Genomic DNA, 19,189 nt, shown 5'->3' with positions numbered 1-19,189 from the left:
ATCTTGACTTTAGACATCCCTTAGGTAGATCCCAGTCCCGGCAACAGAACCATTTGTTGGCTTGATGGGGCTTGACCCAGGTTCAAAAGTGTTTTAGCCAAACAAATCCTGCACTACTGGCCCTTTTGGCAACAGTCCATAGAGCGCGAAATGAAGTCTCACCTGAGGTAGTATGGGAGGCTACTGGAACTAGTTTTTTGCACCCTAAGGATGTCTTGATGAGGATTGGAAGGGTCGGGAACCAATCTGCGCACTAGTGCTACCCTGCATAGCTGTCTAGCCTTCACGTAGCTTGGCAACAGGGAACTTCTTAGATTCTTATTAATTAATGTGCTTATTATAGATCCAATCTAATTCTTAAGGTCTTTAGTAAAGCATTCAACAGTTATAACCAGTGCGCACAATATTAAACCCTAAACATATGCATAAACTCAGAACATAAGCATAAACATATAGATTTGCGATCAAATGCACAATATTTCCAGAACAACTTATCTTTTATTAACTTTGATCCAGTACATTCCAATTCCACCCCGTGCACTTAGTTGCAAGGGTCTGCGCACACAGCTGTGGACTCTACCAGGCCTTTGCGCATGCAGCAGTAGAGCCTCTATATAACTATTACCAACCGTGACTCAAACATACAGACTCAGAGCCAATACTGCATTCACAAACCCATAATACTTAGATCTTCATCAAGCTACCAAAAACTAACTTCTAAACCTAGAGCCCTGGTCTATTTATACATTCCCATGGTCTACGGACCATGGGTAGGCTGACTCACTTTCTATTATCTTACATTATTCTCGGGCAAACAACCCTTTGACTTATTACAATTTGTGCTCCGCGCACTTCGCGGAACCTTTACCATACTTTTACCCAAAAATTGCTTCTCATCTACTTTCCAATAATTTATCTCGAATAAATTTAATATTAAACCATGCCAAAGCATACCAACTCATCTCAATGCATGCCAAACATGATAAGACTTGCCAAGTGCCAACACGTGCCAAGTTCCAACATGTGTCTGGAGTGTGATGCATGCTATGAAGTGGTGGAGCATGTTGAAGAGTTCTAAGGTGCACTAGAGAGTGCCAATGCATGCTGAGGAGTGTTAAGGAATACTAGGACAATACGAGAGAACTAGCTAAAAATGTGTGGAAGTGAATGAATATGAGGGTGTGTCAAGGAGTGTCAATGAGTGTTAGCTGTCATGCCAAGGAGAGAGTGAAAAGGTATTTTAAGCACAGGTAAGGAATCCCAGGGGATATCAAGGCATGTCAAGAAGTTCTAGAGTGTGCTAGGTAGTTCCGGGGTGTGGTAACATGTGCTAAATAGTGCCAAGGCATGCTAAGACATTCCAGGTGCTAAGAGATGCTAGGATGTGTAGGGTGCCAGAGTATGTCAATATTTGTCAAGGAGTTTCAAGACAACAAAAGGAATAACCAAGCTAAAATGCAAGGAAATGAACACATAAGAGGGTTAATAAGTTTGGAATTTATACTTTTCAAAATGGAAATTTTAGAAACCCTAATAATATGTTCCAATACATTCCAAGTGCCAATGTGTGCCAAGTGTTAATGTATGTCAATGCAATATTATGCCAAGGTGTTCCATGGCATCCTAGGGAATACAAGGCATTCCAACACATGTTAGGGGAGTGCTATGCTATGTTAGGGCATGCCAACATGTGCTTGGGCATCCTACTCATGGCAAGATGTTCTAGGTACAAATATGTTCCAGGTACAAATATGTTCCAAGACATGCGAGATGCCAAGGAATGTTAGTGTGTTCCAAACCATGTTAAGGTGTGCCATGAGTGTCGAGGAGTGCTAGGCCTCTCTCATTAATAGAATTGATAGAGGTTGATTATGTATTAAATAATATAGTTCCTACAAACACTAGTGGAACTTTATCTAAAGGGAATTTTCTAGATAGTAGACCTAACAAATATTAATCATGTGTTGACTAATAGGAAAACTATATTTTTATGACTTGAGGGAAATGATACACACTAATTATTTCTTAACAAGTTGTCTGACTCTAACCACTATGTCCAAGGAAACATAATGAAAAGGACTCCAAAAGAATGGTCTTAAATCATTATATTTTGACAAAAATATAGTAATATATACATAGCGTCATCAAAAATTCATTGGAATGATCAATGATGACGAACATTTTTCTAGGGTCACCAAAATTAACCAAAAAGAGCATTGTTGAGGGTCAATAAAAGATTGTCGCTGAAAGTGTCACCAAAGAGATAATTAATGATGGGCCTTAATGACCCTCACCAAAAGTGTCACCAAAGAGAGAATTAGTGACGGGAATTTAATGACCTCATCAAAAGTGTCATTGAAAATGGCTTTGGTGACAAACCTTAAAGGACCATCACTATATACACTTAAAACAATGTTTTTTTAAGGACAGTCACCATATGCGACATTGGTGACGGACCTTAAATGTTATGAAACTAGCTCACAAAAAGATAGAAAAGATAGTTTAACACCTTATAATTCAACCTCTTTGAGGGGGCAACCTCCTTTACATTACACAAAAGAACAATTCTTGGATGATTCAAATGAAAAAACCTCCTTTCTATATATAGGAGTCTAAGGGGTCACAATATAACCAAGCTGACCTAACAATAATAATATAAAGGCACAAAAATAACAATAGAGGGATTCTATGGGGCACAATAATAACAATATGGGGACAATAGGGGCACAACAATATTAATAAGGGATACAACTACAATATTAATGGGGGCATCACTAGTATTATAGGGACCTAACATGCCCCTCTCCTTCAAAAAAATGTTGTCCTCAACGCTTGAGTAGTTCTGGATGCTTCTGTATAAAATTCTCATCCTCCCATGTGGAATCTTCAGCAGATAAGTTCTTCCACTTGATGAGATACTCTGAAATGGATCGATTTCGTAGTTGTCAAGTTCTTGTTTCTATGACTGCTTCTGGTTCCAATATAATTTTTCCTTCCTCATCAAGTTCTGGCAATATTGTTTGAACTGGGAGCTTGTCGCCTATAACCTTCTTCAAACATGAAACATGGAAAATTGGGTGCACTCGAGAAGCTGCAGGAAGCTCCAATTTGTATGCCATAATACCAATCTTTTGAAACACCTTGTACGAACCATAATACTTTGGTGACAACTTATTATCCTTCTTAGCTTGCTTGAGGGACATTTGTTTATATGGTTGTATTCATAGGAATACCCAATCACCTATATCAAAAATTCTTTCACTGCGATGTTGATCTGCCTGTTGTTTCATTCTATTTTGCACCAACATGAGGTTATCCTTTAAGAGTTGGAGAAATTGTTGTTGATGCTTGATGTGATGTTCCACTGCTTGAACCTTAGAATTTTCTCTTAAATATGATGTCATGGATGGTGACTGATATCCATAAAGTGCCATAAATGGGGTCATTTTTGTTGCAGTATGGAAGGAAGTGTTATACCACCATTCAGCCAGAGGCAACCATTTGACCCATTGTGTCTGTTTATCAGATACAAAGCAACAAAGATATCCTTCCAAACATTTGTTTACTATCTTCGTTTTCCCATCAGATTGAGGATGATAAGATGAGCTATGAGCTAACTGAGTACCAAGACAAGAAAATAATTTTGTCCAAAAATTTCCTGTAAAAATGGGATCATTGTCACTTACAATAATCTTTGGGTTTCCATGTAGATTTTGAATTGTTTTCGTAAATGTCGTAGAAACTGTATTGGCTTTAAATGGATGTGATAATGCACAAAAGTGTGCATACTTGGTAAGTCTGTCAACTACCACCATGATGACACACTTTCCCTCAGACTTGGGTAAACCTATGATAAAATCCATTGAAACCTCCTCCCAGCGTTGGCTTGGAATGGATAAACGTTGTAATAGACCTAGTGTCTTAATTGTTTCAGCTTTCTTTTGTTGGCATACCAAACATTCTGCCACAAACTTTTGAATATCCAATTTAAGGCCACCCCAAAAAAATTCTTTCTTAACCCTGTGGTAAGTTTTTAAAAATCCTGAGTGTCCTCCTAAGGGAGAAGCATGCAATTCTAGAACAATCTTTTGTTTGAGTTGGGAATTCTTACAGAGGTATAAGTGATCTTTGTACCATAACGAATCATTTTTCCAGCTAAATGTATCAGATGTACTGGAATCTTGTTGTAACTTTCAAATAAGTTCCCACACTTCTTCGTCATTCTTCCATTCCTCCCTTGCTCCATTTATCCAATCAGGTTGGATAATAGAAATGGCACACAACAATGATTCCACATCCTCATCCTTTCTTGAGAGTGCATCTGCCACAACATTTTTCTTCCCTTTTTTGTGTATGATTTCAAAGTCATAACCCAACATCTTTGTAACCCATTTTTGTTGTTCTTCAGAGGATAATCTTTGTTCTAAAAAGTATTTAAGACTATCATGATCCGTTTTTACCTTGAAGTGTCTTCCCATTAGGTAGGGTCACCATTTCTTAAGTGCATGTAGTATTGCCAACATTTCCTTGTCATAAATAGCTTTGTGTAAATACTTTCCCTTGATTGGATGACTTTTGAAAGCAATGGGTCTTTCATCTTGCATTAAAATAGCACCAATTCCATTTCCAGAAGCATCACATTCCACAATAAAGGTTTTTGTGAAGTCTGGTGTAGCTAAGACCGGTGCTTGGCACATTGCCTCTTTAAGATATTCAAAGGTCTTTGTTGCTTTTGGAGTCCATGAAAATGCATCTTTCTTCAACAATGTTGTTAGAGGTGTTGTTATTTTCCCATAATTCTTAACAAACTTGTGATAATACCCTGTCAACCTGAGAAATCCTCGCAAATGCTTTATGGATGTGGGGATTTCCCATTCCTTAATGGCTTTAATTTTGCTAGGGTCTACCTTAACTCCTTCATGAGATACAATATGACCCAGATATTCCACCTCTTATACTCCAAAGAAACATTTGGATCTTTTTGCATATAATTGTTTCTCCTCCAATAGTTGTAGCACCCTGTCAACGTGTTCAACATGATCCTTCCAAGACTTGCTATAGATTAGTATATCATCAAAAAATACTAACACAAATTTTCTAAGGAAGGGTTTCAAAATGGAATTCATCAAACCTTGAAATGTAGAAGGTGCATTGGTAAAGCCAAAAGGCATGACCAAAAACTCATAGTGACCCTCATGAGTTCTAAATGCTACTTTTGGAATGTCTTGAATCTTCATTCTGATTTGATGATATCCTGAACGAAGATCTAACTTGGTGAAGTAAATTGATCCATGCAATTCATCCAATAATTCATCAATGACAGGAATGGGAAAATTATCTTTAATAGTGAGCTTGTTGAGCTCCCTATAATCTGGACACATGCACCATGATCCATCCTTCTTGTGCACCAATACTACTAAAGCAGAGAAAGAACTTTGGCTAGGTTGAATTATACCAGCCTCAAGCATTTCTACAACCATACGTTCAAGTTCACTCTTTTGGGCATAGTGATATCTGTACGGCCTGATGTTTGGAGGAACACTTCCTGGAATCAAATGAATAGCATGATCATGATCACGAATAGGTGGGAGACCTTTGGGAGTCTCAAATACCTTGAAATGATTGTCCAAGACTGTTTGGAGATCTGGAGAAATAGATGATTTAGATGTGGAAACATCTAGCAAACATAATTGTGTCATTACACCTCGTTGTTCCTTTTTTAGAAGCTTTGTCATATCGTTAGAGCTTATTATCTTTCATGGTTTCCCTGCAATACCCCTTAATTCAACTTCCTTTCCTTCTGCATAAAATTTCATGAAAAGTTCTTGAAAGTTAAAAGCTATTGTACCCAAGGATTGTAGCCATTGGAATCCTAGTACAACATCAACACCTCCCATTGGAATGGAAAGCATTGGGCTTTTCAATACATATTCTCCCATGGATAGCTTGATATTATGGCACTTTCCAGAGCAATTTATCATTCCTCCATTTGCAACCATCACTTGACACTCTGGTGCTGGATATAGGAATCAATTCAATTCTTTTGCTATCTTACAATGAATAAAATTGTGGGTACTTCTTGAATCAATCAACACTATTACCTTTTTCTTCTTGATTTGTCCTTCTATCTTGATGGTTTGAGAAGTGGTAATTCCAGCCAATGCATTACAATATATGGTCAGATTCATTTCTTCTTTATCTAGGCTTTGTTCCTAGAGTATATCCTCTTCTTTTGACCTTTCTTGCTCCTTTTCTTCTTCCTCTTCACAATCTAGGTAGAATAATTTCTTCTCAGCACACTTATGACCTTTAGTGTATTTGCTATCACAACTGTAACAAAGCCCTTTTGCTCTTTTTTCTTCCAATTGTTGTGGTGTCAACCTTATAGGTTGTGGAAGACTAGGGGCAACAACATTTCCATCTTTATAGTTGTGAGTGGTATGCTTCCTGGTTGCCATAATTTTTCTTTCCATTTTTCTTGCTAACCTGAATGCCTTCTCTAATGATTCAGGTTCCCAAAGGCGAACATCATGTTGTATATTATCCTTTAAAGTCCCTATGAAAAACACATCAATCCTATGCTCCTCTGGAATATTTTTTACCCTTATGTTCAATTTTTGGAACTCCTCAATGTGCTCCATTATTGAACCCTTTTGTTTGAGACTTATCAATTGGCTAAAAAAAGTGTTGCTTTTTGTATCCTCATAATGTGCTGTCAATTCTTCCATAAAAATTGCCCAAGTGATAATTTGTTTACGAGAGAAAAGCCATTGATACCATACAAACTGATTTGGTTCCAAATATAAAGTTGCAATACGTACCTTTTGTGTGTTTTGCACATTATTGAGATCGAAAAATTGCTCCATCTGTAATATCCATGTTGTGGGATCCTTGCCATCAAACTTCCTCATATCGATTTTTGGAATATGGTGGGTCTTCGATCCAACATTAGAGTCTATGAAATCATGATTAACATTTCTTTTGTTCTCATCATGAGTTTCCTTTACTACCCTTTCACCATTAGTGACCATTTCTTGTAGCAACTTGTTCAAATTTATCTTCAATTCTTCCATCTTATCATCCATGTCATCCATCTTAGCGTCCATGCCATTCATCTTAGCATCCATGCCATTCATATTAGCTTCCATGCTATTCATATTAGCTTCCATGCCATCCATCTTAACTTCTACGTCTTTCTTTAAACAATCCATCTTAGCTTCTACACCTTTCTTTAAACCATCCATCTTAGCTTCTACATCTTTCTTTAAACCATCCATCTTAGATTTTGTTACTTTTTGTGCAAGTGACACTTGTTGCACTTGGTCTTGTAATTTTGATATATCATGTTGCATTTCTTCTTCTTCTTCATGAGTCATGCTAGAGCTTTCAGGTTTCTTACTAGGAGTTTGAATTTTCTTTCCTCAGCGCATCAATTACCGATAATAATGCTTTACTATGCCCTTCAAACTAATGTTTCAAACCAAGCTTATGAAAAAATTTAAAAAAACTACACACCATTTTTCACTTTGTAGGAGCTTGATATTGAATCTGATGTATCTCTGTAATTTCGGATCATCTAGTTCTGAAATTGTGACTTGCAGTAGCCCTCTGTGTCCTCTTTCCAATGCCACCATTCTGATCAAATTTAGATTCTCCAAGGCAAAGTTATGCACAATTTCCCAAGATGACCTAATTATAGACCTTTCTAGAAGGGAGAAATTGTATGAAGTGCCACATCTCATTATTTCGACCTTTGGCTCTGAAAAATATATACAAGAAACTATAGTCTGTCCTCTTTCTATAACTTCTTATGAAATTTCAATCCGATGCCTAGAGAGAATGTTATGACGATTTTCCCTAGGTCACCTGTTTGAAATGTAATTCAGGAGTCTACAAAAAGACCAACTTCCTCAGATCATATCTCCGCGAATATAGCACGAAAAGCTCTGAAGTTTAGATCCAAGGTTCAGTGCGATTTCATCTCAAATGGTTTTTTTTTTCGCTTTTGAAACACTGCAGAAAAAAATTTATAGCCAAAATGCAACGATGACCTATTTGGAGCAGTGAAACCCTAGAATCCAAAGCTCTGATACCAAATGTTATGAAACCAGCTCACAAAAAGATAGAAAAGATAGTTGAATGCCTTAGAATTCAGCCTCTTCAAGGGGGCAACCTCCTTTACATTACACAAAAGAACAATTCTTGGATGATTCAAATGACAAAACCTCCTTTCTATATATAGGAGTCTAAGGGGTCACAATATAACCAAGCCGACCTAACAATAATAATATAAAGGCACAAAAATAACAATAGAGGAATTCTATGGGGCACAGTAATAACAATATGGAGACAATAGGGGCACAACAATATTAATAAAGGATACAACTACAATATTAATGGGGGCATGACTAGTATTATAGGGACCTAACATTAAAGGTCTATCACAAGCATGACCCTGATCAATGACCTTTTTTTCATGTAGTGTACCTATGGATAGATAGCAACCTAGGGTGGACTTCCAAAATATACTCGACTATATGTGGAAGTGGAGTCTATAGTAGTGCTATCTAATGCATAATTGTTCGATCAGAGCATTCCCATATACTTATCATGTGTGGAGTGCTATCCGACATACCCAAAGGTACTTGGAGAACGATCATATACACTTATGTACATGTAATGGGATATCAGCCCACAATGAAACACTAGAAAAAAATGATAGCTCCTACATTTAACGATGCTAGAACACGTCTCTAACCTAGACCTCTATGTGTGTCATTAAGTTTCAAATGATCCTTAGGTTAATTTAGGTAAACTTTAGAGTTGATCTTGAATTAGATTTCAGTTACAAGGCTCAAAACTCGATGTCACGTGAACACGCCTATAATGCAACTAATATGAAAAAAAAATCTTTCCATTTTTGATGAATGTTATCTAGTGTAGGGAAGAGGTGCAAATAATGATGCAACAACCAAATATGCCACAAATAAGAGCTTCCTAACTAGATCTTTAAATTTCACTATTCCAATTCAGTTCAAAGCATTAAAAGATGTTAAATCATGTAATGTAATCTATGCACAACTCCCCTAAAAACTATGCAAATGTAATCTATGCACAATTTCCTTTCCTGTTGTTAAAATCAAATTTCTATCTATGCAATTGTGATCTATGAAAGAGAGTTCTTTGTTGGGTTATGTTATATTCTTTCCACAACTAACCCATGTAGTTAACTAGGAGTTAGAAGGGGGGTGGAGTCTCCCCATCGTTGCACTGATTGCATAGCGGGGGGAGTCATAGGGGGTTTGAGGGTGTAGGTAACCCCACTTTATGGGGACTGGGGAAGTGCCTCGGAAAATTTTGGTTTTGGACCCTATATTAGGTTGGGTGGACCTACATATGGTTTTGTGCATGCTTTTTGCACATGGTTTTGGATGTGATGCTTTTCGGTCCATGGTTTTGCACGCGATGGTTTTTTATCCATGGTATTGGATGCTTCGACATGTATAAATATGTATTGTAACATTGAAAGGAACATAATGGAAAATCAAGATAGTAGTCCTGGTTTTGGGATCTAGGGGAAGATCTCTGCGTATAAGTGTTTCATGTGTTATGCTCTCGCATTGTTTATTTTCTATGTTTTTAGAATTCGTATGTAGGTAATTTTTGTATGGGTTAGAACCTACATTGTAGGTTTTAACCCGTATAGAAATTACCTGCATACGAATTCTAAAACACAGAAAATAAACAATGCAAGAGCATAACACATAAAACACATATACAGAAAGATTTTCCCCTGGATCACAAAACTGGGACTACCAGTTTGATTTTTCATTATTTTTATTTCAATGTTACGATACATATTTATACATGTCGAAACATCCGATACCATGGACCGAAAACCATCGCATTCCAAAAACATGTGCGAAAAACATGCACAAAACCATAGGTGGGTCTACCCATCTAAACATAAGGTCCAAAACCAAAATTTTCTGGGGCACTACCCTGGACCCCATAAAGTGGAGTTATGGGTATGCCTCAAAACCCCTGTGACTCACCCACCCTCGCTACACAATCAGCGCAATGAAGGGGGGCTCCGCCCCCCCTCTAACCCCCCAGTTAACTACGTGGGCTAGTCATGGAAAGAATATAACACAACCCAACATTCTCCCACTTGTTGTTTTCTTTCCAGAGGGGGCCACAAGAGAGCTTAGTCATTTTTCCATATTTGAAATGCCCATTGTCTCTCTACACCAAGATAACTTCTCAGAGCTCACATATTGTGTCAATGCATCTGCAGTATTCTTCAAAGTGTCCACCTTTACCAGCAACACCTTTTTGTCTTCTATCATATCCCTCACAAAGTGATACTGAACATCAATGTGCTTTGTCTTTGAATGATATGTGGGGTTCTTTGCCAAGAAAATTTCACTTTGGCTATCACAGTCTATCCTTATAGCTCCCTATACTAACCCCACACTTGAACAAAATCTCTGCAACCAAATTGCTTGCTTGCTTGCATGAGTGGCTGCCATGTATTCTGCCTCTGTAGTTGATAGTGCCACTACAGATTGTTTCTTTCTCATCCAACTAATTGCACCTCCAAATAGGTTAAACACATACCCACTTGTAGATCTTCTCTAATCCAGATCTCTAGCCCAGTCTACATCATCAAAGCCACGAATATCCAACACTCTGTCCAATCCTGATCTTCCTTGGTAGCACAAACCATAATCACTAGTGCCACGCAAATACTTGAAAACCCGCTTCACTACTGTCCAGTCCTCCTTCCCTGGTTTTGACATAAACCTACTCAATACTCCCACTGCATGTGTAATGTCTTGTCTAGTAAAAACCATTGCATACATCAGGCTACCGACTGCACTTGCATATGGAACACAGGACATATCCTCTTCCTCTTCTTGTGTCTTGGGACACTGTTCAACAGATAACTTTACACCTACAGGAATAGGAACCTTCACCGGTTTACTATCATGCATATTAAACCTCTGTAGTATTGTCTCGACATACTTCCTTTGGTTTAACCAGAGCTTTCTCTTTGCCTGATCTCTTTTAATTTCCATGCCCAAAATATAATTTCCAGCACCAAGATCTTTCATGTCAAATTTGGAGGACAATTGAGTCTTCAAATCCTAGATAATTTCTTTGTCATCTCCAACAACAACATATCATCCACATAAAAGACTAGATAAATAACATGGTCACCAATTAATTTAAAATATACATAGTGATCTGCTTTGCTTTTGGTGAAGCCAAGTCCCCATATAAATGTATCAAATTTCTGCTACCACATCCTTAGTGTCTGTTTTAACCCATAGAGAGACTTCTTTAACTTGCATACCAGTTCTTTCTTACCCTTCATTGCAAAGCCTTCAGGTTGGTTCATGTATATTTCCTCTTCAAGATCCCCGTGAAGAAATGATTTCTTCACATCCATCTGTTCTACCTCAAAATCAAAAGAAGCAGCAACAGATAAAAGTAATGTAATAGAAGTTACCTTAACAATAGGAGAAAAAATATCACCAAAATCAATTCCCAGCACCTGGGAATAACCTTTTGCTACCAACCGAGCTTTGTATTTCTCCACCTTTCCTTCTGCATTTGTCTTCTTATTGAACACCCATTTTCTTCCAATGGGTTTCCTTCCAGCCAGCAACTCCACCAGATCCCAAGCCTCATTTTTGTGCAAAGATGCCATTTCATCAACCATGGCCTCTTTCTAGAGTTTTCCATCCTCCGAATCTACTACTTCCTTCATAGTTCTGGGATCATCATCAGTAATAGATAAAGCGAAATTTGAACAGAAATTAGATGGACTATACCTTTTTGGCTGTCTTCTTTCTCGAACTGATCTTCTCACACCTGGAGCTTGTGGCTCTTCATATTCTGATTTCTCCTCTGCTGTAGAGTCTGATTCTTCCTCCTTAAGCTCAAACTCTATCTTCTCAGGTTCCTTTGGTTGGAATTCATGTTTAATAACATCTTTTACCTCTCTGAACACCACATCTCAGCTATACACAACTTTTGTGTGACTGGGTTCCAAAGCTTATAACCCTTTAAACCATCCTTATACCTAATAAAGATGCACTTTTCAGATTTATTATCCAACTTGGTTCATTTCTCCTTTGGAACATGTACATATGCATCACATCCAAATACCCTCAAATGTGAAAGAGAGCGTTTATTACCAGTCCATACCTCTTGTGGAGTCTTATCCTCCCACACTGATGAAGGTGACCTGTTAACCAGGTAACATGCAGTATCCACTGCCTCTGCCCAGAATTCCTGTCCTAACCTGACACCACTAAGCATGCTTCTTGCCCTTTCCATCAACGTCTTATTCATTCTTTCTGCAACTCCATTTTGCTGAGGTGTATATGGAGTAGTCTTTTGTCATGCTATACCACACTTCTTACATAATTCTTCAAATTCCTTGCTGCAAAACTTTCCCCCATTATTTGTCCTCAGCACCTTTATTTTCTTCTCTGTTTGATTTTCCACGAGAGCCTTAAATTCTCTAAACCTGTCAAAGGCTTCAGATTTATTCTTAAGGAAATATATCCATGTATTCCTTGAGAAGTCATCTATAAATGATACATAGTACACAGACTTATCTAGTGATGGAAACTTTACAGGTCCAAACACATCATTGTGCACAAGTTCTAATATCTATTTCACCCTCTTACTACTAGAGGGGAAACTCACCCGATTCTGCTTCCCATATACACAATTTTCACAGAAATCAAAATCCAGAGAGCTTTTACTCATACCTTCTACCATACCTTTACCATGAAGTATTCAAAGGCCCTTCTCTCCAATATGTCCAAGCCTTTGATGCCACAACATGGTCTTCTCTCCAGAGACCACTAGATTTTCTGCTCCACTTTTAGGAACCACAGAATTGTTGCACCCATCAATAACAATGCTACCTTATAGCTTGTACAGAGTTCCAATTCGAACTCCCCGCATCAATACCAGTGCTCTCCAAACCATCTTCAGGTATCCTTCTCGAACACTATTTTTACACCTGCATCATCCAGCTTGCTAACAGAAATCAGATTTCTGGCTAATGCAGGAATATGCAAAACACACGAAAGTGTTCTAACCCTTCCACCTTGCAACTTCAACTTTACTTTTCCGCGACAAATGATTCTAGCCTTCCTATCATCCCCTAATAAGAGATCACCACCATCGTATTTCTCATACTGACAGAACCACTCTCTATGGGAAGTGAAAGGAAAGGATGCACCTGAGTCAATCAACCATGCCTCATGATCTACATGTGTACTTGAAGAAGCCAAGTACACATCCCCACCTTCATCTGAGGTGGCTTTCGCCTTTGTAGAAAGAGCCTCATCAGATCCCTTTCCTTTGTCAGGAGCTTTAGATTTATAGTCCTTTTGAAGTGCCCTTCCTTTCCGCATTTCCAACACACCACCTTTACAAGTTTTCCTAGAGATTTAGATCTCCCTCTAGATTTAGATCTCCCACATGATGACTTATTTTTGTTTCTATTCTGGGACCGTCCTCATACAGACAAGGCATCACCATTTTGGCTCTCCATATTTTTCTGTCTCATCTCCTCAGTCAGCAAGGCTAAGACTATTTCATCAAACTGCAAGGTAGTTGCATTGCTACCTATTGTAATAACCAGACTATCCCATGAATCTAGTAGAGAACACAACAAACTAATGCACTTATCTTCATCTGAAATTTTAATATTAATAGATTCTGACTGACTTACCATAGTATTAAATGCATTTAGATTCTTTGTCACCGAGTCTCCATCTTTCATCTTCAGGTTATACAGCCTTTTCCACAAGAACAGTTTATTCACCAGAGACTTTGATTGGTACAAAGTCCCTAACTTGTCCCACAAAGCTTTCGTCGTAGCTTCCCCCGATACATTCAACAATACTGAATCTGAGACACACAATCGTATTGTGCTTTTTGCCTTTCGATCCATCTTCTTCCATTCTTCATTAGACACTCCTGTTGGTTTAGTACCTAGATCTACCGCGATCCACTGATTTTTATCCACCAACAGATCCTCCATCTTGAGTTTCCACAACTCAAAACTCTAACCATTAAATTTCTTGATCTCTATCTTTCCACTACTCGCCATCTTCTTTTACCACCAGAATCGATCTCGTAGATCTCTCATTGAACAGGGTCTACCACAGGCTCGAGCGAAACCCCTCAGCAACAAAGGTGTCCCCTTGAAGCCAAAACAACTCTGATACCAAATGTAGGTTTTAACCCCATACAAAAATTACCTGCATACGAATTCTAAAACACAGAAAAATAAACAATGCGAGAGCATAGCACATATACACAGATATTTTCCCCTAGATCCCAAAACTGGGACTACCAGCTTGACTTTCATTATTTTTCTTTCAATGTTACAATACATATTTATACATGCCAAAGCATCCAATACCATGGACTGAAAACCATCACATCCAAAACCATGGACTGAAACCATCATGTCTAAAAACATGTGCGAAAAACATGCACAAAACCATAGGTGGGTTTGCCCATCCTAACATAGGGTCCAAAACAAAAATTTTCTAGGGCACTGCCCTGGACCCCATAAAGTGGGGTTACGGGTATGCCTCAAATCCCCCGTGACCCTCTCATCCCCCCCCCCTCCCTCCCCCCATTACACAATCGGCACAATGAAGGGGGGCTCCGCCCTCCCTCTAACACCTCGGTTAACTATGTGGGCTAGTCATGGAAAGAATATAACACAACCCAACATACATTTGGTATTAGAGTTGTTTTAGCTTCAAGGGGATGCCTTTGTTGCTAAGGGATTTTGCTCAAGCTTGTGGTAAACCCTATTCAATGGGAGATCTGCGGGATTGATTTTGGTGGTGAAAGAAGATGGCGAGTAGTGGAATGATAGAAATCAAGAAATTTAATGGTCAGATTTTTGATTTATGGAAACTCAAGATGGAGGATTTGCTGGTGGATAAAGATCAGTGGATCACGGTAAATCTGGGTACTAAACCAATGGGAGTGTCTACTAAACCAACGGGAGTGTTTGATAAAGAATGGAAGAAGTTGGATTGGAAGGCTAAGAGCACAATACGATTTTGTGTCTCAGATTCAGTATTGCTGAATGTATCAGGGGAAGCTACGATGAAGGCTTTGTGGGACAAGTTAGGGACTTTGTACCAATCTACGTCTCTCGTGAATAAATTATTCCTACGGAAAAAGCCGTATAATCTGAGGATAAAAGATGGAGACTCGGTGACAGAACATCTGAACACATTTAATGCTGTGGTAAGTTAGTTATTATCTGTTGATATTAAAATTTTAGATGAAGATAAGTGCATCAGTTTATTGTGTTCTCTACCAGATTTGTGGGATAGTCTGGTTATTGCAATAGGTATCAATGCAACTGCCTTGTAGTTTGATGAAATAGTCTCATCCTTGCTAATGGAGGAGATGAGATGGAAAAATATGGAGAGACAGAATGGTGATGCCTTATTTGTACAAGGACAGTCCCAAAATAGAAACAAAAATAAGTCATCGAGTAGGAGATCTAAATCTAGAGGTAGATCTAAATCTCCAAGAAAACCTATTAAGGTGGTGTGTTGGAGATGTGGAAAGGAAGGGAACTACAAAAGGGACTATAAATCTAAAGCTCCTCACAAAGGAAAGGGATCTGATGATGCTTCTTCTATAGAGGCAAAATCCACCTCAGATGAAGGTGGGATGTGTACTTGCTTCTTCAAGTACACACGTAGATCATGAGGCATGGTTGATTGACTCAGGTGCATCCTTTCACTTCAATCCCCATAGAGAGTGGTTCTGCGAGTATGAGAAATATTATGGTGGTGATTTCTTCTTGGGGGATGATAGGAAGGCTAGAATCATTGGTCGTGGAAAAGTAAAGTCGAATTTGCAAGGTGGAAGGGTTAGAACACTTCCGGTTGTTCTGCATATTCCTGTGTTGGTCAGAAATTGATTTCTGTAAGCAAGCTGGATGATGTAGGTGTACAAATAGTGTTTGAGAAGGATACCTGCAAGATGGTTTGGGGAGCACTGGTGTTGATGTAGGGAGTTCGAATTGGAACTCTGTACAATTTTCAAGGTATCACTATTATTGATGGGTGCAATAGTTTTGTGGTTCCTGAAAGTGGAGCAAAAAATCTAGTGGTCTTTGGAGAGAAGACCATGTTGTGGCATCAAAGGCATGGACATATTGGAGAGAAGGGTCTTCGAATACTTCACAATAAAGGTATGGTAGAAGTTATGAGTAATAGCTCTCTGGATTTTGATTTTTGTGAAAATTGTGTATATGGGAAGCAGAATCAGGTGAGTTTCTCCTCTGGTGGTAAGAGGGAAAAACAAATATTAGAGTTTGTGCACAGTGATGTGTTTGGACATGTGAAGGTTCCATCACTAGGTAATTCTATGTACTATGTATCATTTATACATGACTTCTCAAGGAATACATGGATATATTTCCTTAAGAAGAAATTTGAAGTCTTTGACAGGTTTAAAAAATTTAAGGCTCTGGTGGAAAACTAGAGAGAGAAGAAGATAAAGGTGCTAAGGATAGATAACAGTGGAGAGTTTTGGAGTAAGGAATTTGAAGAATTATGTAAGAAGTGTGGTATAGCATGGTAGAAAACTACTCCATATACACTTGAGCAAATTGGAGTTGCAGAAAGAATGAACAAGATGTTTGTGGAAAGGGCAAGAAAAATGCTCAATGGTGCCAAGTTAGGACAAGAATTCTAGCTAGAAGTGGTGGAGACAACATGTTACCTGGTCAACAGATCACCTTCATCAACGTTAGAGGATAAGACTCCACAAGTGGTATGGACTAGTAAGAAATGGCCTCTTTCACATCTGAGGGTATTTGGATGTGATGCATATGTACATGTTCCAAAGGAGAAAAGAACCAAGTTGGATAGTAAATCTGAAAAGTGCATATTTATTAGGTATAAGGATGGTTTAAAGGGTTATAAGCTTTGGAACCTAGTAACAAGGAAGGTTGCGTACAGCTGAGATGTGGTTTTCAGAGAGGTGAAAGATGTTATTAAACATGAACTCCCATTATAGGAACATGAGAAGATAGAGTTTGAGCTAAAGGAGGAAGAATTAAACTCTACAATAGAGGAGGAATCAAAAGATGAAGAGCCACAAACTCTGGGTGTGAGAAGATTAGTTTAAGAAAGAAGGCAGCTAAAAAGGTATAGTCCATCTAATTTCTGTTCAAATTTTTCTTTATCTATTACTGATGATGATCCTAGAAATGTGAAGGAAGAAATAGATTCAGAGGATGAAAACTCTGGAAAGAGGCCATGGTTGATGAAATGGCATATTTGTACAAAAATGAGGCTTGGCATCTGGTGGAGTTGTCGGCTGGAAGGAAACCCATTGGAAACAAATGGGTGTTCAAGAAGAAGACAAATGTAGAAGGAAAGGTGGAGAAATACAAAGCTCGGTTGGTAGCAAAAGGTTATTCCCAGGTGTCGGGAATTGATTTTGGTGATATTTTTTCTCCTGTTTCTAAGGTTGCTTCTATTATATTACTTTCATCTGTTGTTGCTGCTTTTGATTTTTAGGTAGAACAGATGGATGTGAAGATAGCATTTCTTCACAGGGATTTGGAAGAGGAGATCTACATGAAGCAACCTAAAGGTTTTGCAGTGAAGTGTAAGAAAGAAATGGTATGCAAGTTAAAAAAGTCTCTGTATGGGTTAAAACAGTCACCAAGGATGTGGTATCAGAAATTTGATACATTCATACAGGGACATGGCTTCACCAGAAGCAAAGCAGATCACTGTGTGTATTTTAAATTAATTGGTGATCGTGTTATTTATCTAGTCTTGTATGTGGATGATATGTTATTGGTTGGAAATGACAAAGAAATTATCCAAGATTTGAAGACCCATTTGTCCTCCAAATTAGACATGAAAGATCTTGGTGCTGCAAACTATATTTTGGGCATAGAAATTAGAATAGATCAGACAAAGAGGAAGCTCTAGTTAAATGAGAGGAAGTATGTTGAGACAATGTTGTAGAGGTTTAATATGCAGGATAGTAAACCGGTGAAGGTTCCTATTCCTATAGGTGTGAGGTTATCCGTTGAACAGTGTCGCAAGACACAAGAAGAGGAAGAGGACATGTCCCGTGTTCGATATGCAAGTGCAGTTGGTAGTCTGATGTATACGATGGTCTGTACTAGACTAGACATTGCACATACAGTGGGAGTATTGAGAAGGTTTATGTCAAAACCAGGGAAGGAGCATTGGACAGCAGTGAAGTGGGTTTTCAGGTATTTGTGTGGCATTAGTAATTATGGTTTGTGCTACCAAGGAAGATTGGAATTGGACAGAGTGTTAGATATTCATGGCTTTGTTGATGCAGACTGGGTTAGAGATCTAGACCAGAGAATATCTACAAGTGGGCATGTGTTTAACCTATTTGAAGGAGCAGTCAGTTGGATGAGTAAGAAACGATTTGTAGTGGCACTATCAACTACAGAGGCAGAATACATGGCAGGCACTCATGCAAGCAAGGAAGTAGGTTGGCTGAAGGGATTGTGTTCAAGTATGGGGTTAGTGCAGGGAGCTATAAGGATAGACTGTGACAGCCAAAGTGCAATTTTCTTGGCAAAGAACCCTACATATCATTCAAAGACAAAGCACATTGATATTCAATATCACTTTGTGAGGGATATGATAGAAGACAAAACGCTGTTGCTAGTAAAGGTGGACACTTTGAAGAATATTGTAGATGCATTGAAAAAATCTATGAGCTTTGAGAAGTTCTTTTTGGTGTAGAGAAACAATAGGCATTACAGGGTTGGATAAATGACTAAGCTCTCTTGTGGCCCCCTGTGAAAAGAAAGAAATAAGTGGGAGAATGTTGGGTTGTGTTATATTCTTTCCACGACTAGCCCACGTAGTTAACCGGGGGGTTAAAGGGGGGCGAAGCCCCACCATCATTGCACCGATTATGTAGCGAGGGGAGTCACAGGGGGTTTGAGGGGTGCAGGTAACCCCACTCTATGGGGTCCAAGGCAATGCCACGGAAAAATTTGGTTTTGGACCCTATATTAGGTTGGGCAGACCTACCTATGGTTTTGTGCATGGTTTTCAGTCCATGGTATTGGATGCTTCGGCATGTATAAATATGTATTGTAACA

Source organism: Pinus tabuliformis, chromosome 7 (assembly GCF_031772625.1).
Source record: "Pinus tabuliformis cultivar Carrire ecotype Pingquan chromosome 7, CPIR1, whole genome shotgun sequence".
NCBI classification, from domain to species: Eukaryota; Viridiplantae; Streptophyta; class Pinopsida; order Pinales; family Pinaceae; genus Pinus; species Pinus tabuliformis.
Note: the sequence above shows the minus strand (reverse complement) of the source record.